The following is a 5,256-nucleotide window of genomic DNA, read 5'->3' as shown; positions in this document are numbered from 1 at the left end:
ACCAGAAATCTATTAGCATTACTATTGGCTGCATAACCTATGAATATGGCATCCACTGTTTTAGGGCCTATTTTCTTTCTCTTAAAATCAGGTATTTTCACTTTTGCCAAGCACCCCCACACTTTTAAATAGCTAAGATTAGGTTTTTTATGTTTCCAAACTTCATATGGGGTTAGATCATTATTTTTAGAGGGAATCCTATTAAGGATATAACAGGCTGAAACAAGAGCTTCCCCCCACAAATTTTCTGGCACTCCTGAGCTTATAAGCATGGAGTTCACCATATCCATTAAAGTCCTATTCTTCCTTTCTGCTACTCCATTTGATTGGGGAGAATAGGGTGCAGTCACTTCATGAATGATTCCATGATCTTCACAGAATTGAGTTATGTCATTTGATGTATATTCACCTCCCCGATCTGATCTAAGGATTTTAATTTTCTTTTCCTGTTGGTTCTCAGCTTCAATCTTAAAAATTTTGAATTTGCTGAGCACCTCATCCTTGGTTTTAATTAGGTAGATGTAACAGAACTTCGATAGATCATCTATAAATGTTACAAAGTATCTGTTACCTCCCCTAGAAGTTCTACCAGAGTCACAAACATCACTATGAATCAACTCTAATAGATCAGAATCCCTATTAACAGATTTAAAAGGTTTCCTAGGGAGTTTGGCTTCTACACAAGTTTGACATTTCTCATGGTTCTTGAGATCACTTTTTGGTATTAGATTTAGGTTCATAAGTTGCTTAATTGAATTATAATTTATATGACCTAATCTACCATGCCAAATAGAAGGAGACTCTATATTCATAATCAAAGGATTTTCATTTATTGAAGGAGCTATTACATTCAATTTGAACAATCCTTCACTAAGGAATCCTTTTCCAATAAACATAACACCATGAGAAATTACAACCTTATTGGACTCAAAGACAAGACGAAAGCCTTGCTGGACAAGCAAGGAACCACTAATGAGGTTTCTTCTGACAACTGGAACATGTTGGACTCCGTGCAGTGACAGGACTTTTCCAGATGTAAGCTTTAAGTCCACACGTCCTACTCCTAACACACGTGCCTCTGAGCTGTTTGCCATGATCACAGCTCCTCCACTTGAGATCTGGTAAGAAGAAAACCAGGAACGATCCGAACAAATATGAATACCAGCTCCGGTATCAATCCACCAATCTAGTGCTTGTAAAGTCATGTTAACTTCAGGAGTGAAGAAAACAGACCTGAAAGCTGTCTCAGAGGAGCCAGCGCCGGAAGTCACCATGTTGACTTGAGCACTGGATGTGTGTGGACCCTTCTTCTTAGATTGAAGAGGTGCAGTCTTCTTATAGAAGCACTGTGGAGACAAATGGTTGGTCCGACCACACACATAACAGAAACGAGCACCACCTTCCTCTTTCTTCTTCTTCTGCTCCTGGGATTGAATAGGCTTCCCATTATAGTGGTGGTTAGGGTTTCTAGGGTTGTAGGGTTTCTTCTTGAAATTCTTACGGAATGGTCGGTTTTGATTTTTCTTAGGAGGGGCCTCTACATTATATGCATTATTCTTGGGTCCAGTAGAGGTATTATTTCTGAGCCTATGCTGCTCTTCAATCCTAATGGAGTTTAAGACTTGGGTTAGGGTGAGAACTCCTTGGGTATGGCTCAGGGTCTTAGCAAAATCAGACCAGGAAGTAGGTAGTTTATCTATCAGACAGGCTACCTGGAATGATTCATCCAAATTGGTTCCATTAGCCCTAAGCTGGTGGATCAGGGTTTCAAATTCATGAATTTGGTCATTCATAGGCTTTGAGTCTACCATCCTAAACTTATTGAAGTCGGAGGCCTTGAACCTCTTTACCCCAGCATCATCAAGACCATATTTGCTATCTAGGGTGTCCCATAGTTCTTTGGCACTCTTGGCTGTGTAATAGATATCATACAGCCTCTCAGAAAGAGCACCTAGGATTCTATGGATACAATGATAATCTATCTCATCAGGTGTCCTAGAGGGTGTGCTAGTGGAGGCAGAATGTTCAGTGTTGGAAGAGGTAGTTGGGTTGGACCCGTTATCAACTTCGATCGTACTTTCACCTATGGCTGAGATTAACCCTAATGTGGTGAGCCAGAACCGCATTTGGTTCTGCCACCTCCTAAAGTTATGGCCATCAAATTTTTCAGGTTTGGCACTAAGATGGTCACTAGTATTTGAGGCCATAGGATCAGGGTTACAGAATAGTAACAGAAACCTGATTGAAATAAAAAAAAATCTATGTCAAAAGATTGCAGTAATATTTATATTGAACTTTGGATGTCTAATTGATATATCCAAAAAACTAATAGCCAGATCAGCTCCAGATCGGTGGTGGAGCACTAGGCTCACTTAAGTACCAGCCTTTCTTAGGCACGTATGCCTTTTTGACAAGCTTTTCTTAGACACTATTAGTTAGTGGATATAATCACTAGAAATCACACAAATTCAATATTTAAAATAACCTAAATGCAAATTTAAATTAGATATTGTGGATTAACTAATTTCAAAATTTTTCGTTTGAATTTTCCGAATTAGCAATGATTGATTACTAATTTAGTAGTAGCAAATCAATTATTTTAATTGAGATCTAAAATATCAATTTAATGAATTATATGTTAGATTTGAATTATTGCCTTATTGAAATAATTGATTACTAATTTTATGGCAAATCAATTATTGTAATTAAGATCTAAAATGTCAATTCAGCGAATTAAAATATTTATTCCTTTATTAGAATAATTTATTGAGATCTAATAAGTCAATTCAATAGATTAACTATTATGTATCAACCAATTTCCGAATTTTCCGTTTGAATGGGATCTGGAAATTACTCCTTGAGAAGTCCAAATGGAGGTATAATAAACCTCTTGGAGGTTAACCAAATTATTAACTCTTTAGAATAATTTATTATTGATGATGTGCTAGCAAAAACAATTATTGCAATTAAAATCTAATATGCCACAATTGTAATAAAGAATTTAATTAATTATATATTACTAACAAAAATAAATACTTCTTTGGATTGTTAGCAATATATCAATTAAATAAACAATAAATCTATTAATTCAATTAATGGAAAATTTTAAAGGAAATAATATACATGCATATCATTCGGCATCCAAATAATTCTATTTTAATACAAAATAAATCTATTCTAGCACAAAATAAATCTATGCATTTAATAAGTCTATATCATAGAATTTCAAATCCTACCAATCTACTAATATTAAATTAAAAATAAAGGTAGAAGAAAGTAGCCTGATTGAAAGCAGGTCGAAGCGCGTAGACGCTGTCCCAAAGAAGTATTTGCCCCCACGTACGGGTCACCCGGCAATCCTTCTCGGAGATACGACGACCCTACAACCTCTTCTTCGGCACGTCTCGGAAGAAGTCAAAACGAACCCGATCGGACTTGCAGATCCAGCAAAGAACGGAATGAAAAGAACTAAATAAACTTAATAAAAATGTAAAAACAGAATTTGGAAGTGGCTAAGAGGGAGAAGAATTTTTCCAGAATTTTTCTACTGTTTTTCTCAATTTTTTTTTTCGTGTTTCAAAAGAGATGAAATAGGGGGTATATATAGGGGTTTTACGCAGGGGCAAAAAGGTCTTTTTGGCGGACGCGTCCGCGCTCTTCACGCGAACGCTGGCGTGTTCCCATTTAAACCAAAAACGCCCGTTGGGCGTTTCCAATTCAAACGGTATTTCTCAAACGCGCACGCGGCCCGGGACCAGCCGCGTGCGCATTTAATTCCTTCTTTTGTTTCCGAAACCAAACGCGTAACGCCCGCTGGGCGTTACCTTTTTGTTTTCCCTCTCAAACGCGCACGCGGCCAAATTTCGGGCCGCGTGCGCATTTAAATTTTTCCTAACAGTTTGTATATTTCATGATAGAGGAATAAGGTACATATAGAAGAGAGAGAGGAGAGAGTGGTTAATAGAAAAACCAACTAGGATGATCGTATCCTAAGAGCTATACATAGATCTGTTAGCAGGTGCTATAGTATCGGAGGAATGGGTTAAGCGAAGGATTATTCGCTGTTCCTGTTACTCTATTCATCTAGAAGGTGGTCTGTGACTGTCTGTTAACTAGGAGTATACTGGCTAGGAGGAGGGTTAGGGTCCCTCTGGTGTGTGTGGATTGTCTTGAGTCGGTGGAGTCCGTTGGTCATGCATTGCTTGTATGCCCACGAGTCACATAGATCTAGAGGAGGGCTCTGTTCCTCATACCGAGGTCCTTTGAGACAGTAGAAGATCTCCTTCGCCACATGAGGGCTACCATGCGGTCGCCGAACATTGCCATATAGGGCGGTATCACCTGTGCCTATTTGGCCAATCACATCTGGCTAGATAGGAATGATAGGATCTTCGAGAATCAAAGGGTACCCCTAAGGACCATTGTGGACAGGGCACACTATCAGATTGTAGAGGTCACTGAGGCTACTATGGCTGCTTCATATGGGATGGTTAGGAAAATTTGGAACCCCCTCTTTGTTGCTACAACGCCTAGATTTGTCCTTGTTTCTTAGAAGCCTCCACCCTCTGGCCATCTCAAGGTAAATTTCGATGGGAGCCTACCAATTGGTAGCGATAGAGTTGGAGCAGCATTTGTGATCAGGAAGGACGCTCTTTCGAGGCATCAGCTATTTGGGCTAATCTCAAGGCAACGTGGAAGGAAATTTCCTACACGAGACAGGTGTTAGAAGCTGGACGCATCATCCTTGAGACAGACTCAACCGTGGTAATTGAGTGGATACCAAAGGAGAGGAGGGGATCAGAACACCCACCTCTAGGCAATATCCAATGGCTTGTGAGGAAATATGAGGCCTTCCAAATCGTGCATGTGCACTGGGAGGCATTCCAGACCGTGCATGTATACCGAGAGATGAATAAAATTGCTGACTAGATTGCCTCCTATACAACACATCACTCCAAAGAGTTTTTTTTGGACTTGACAAACTACTATTTCTTCTCTTCTAAACTGTCTTTCTTTTGATAATGCTGGCTGTGCTCATACAAAATTAATGTGAGCAGACGATGTACCAAAAAAAAAATTTAGCTCAGCACCACGACAGTGGTATAGCCTTTCATGCCTCCAACATTCCGATTGATTATCCAACTCTTTAATTGGGAGGTCTGTCAGCAAAGCGTCATTTTACACCCCCAGCAAATTGCTTACTGTTTAGTAGTCAATTTTATCAAGCTAACAAGAGCAGAGAGGCTACCAAAAACA

This window comes from Phoenix dactylifera, chromosome 1, assembly GCF_009389715.1.
Source record: "Phoenix dactylifera cultivar Barhee BC4 chromosome 1, palm_55x_up_171113_PBpolish2nd_filt_p, whole genome shotgun sequence".
Classification (NCBI taxonomy): Eukaryota; Viridiplantae; Streptophyta; class Magnoliopsida; order Arecales; family Arecaceae; genus Phoenix; species Phoenix dactylifera.
This window is presented reverse-complemented; position numbering follows the sequence as displayed.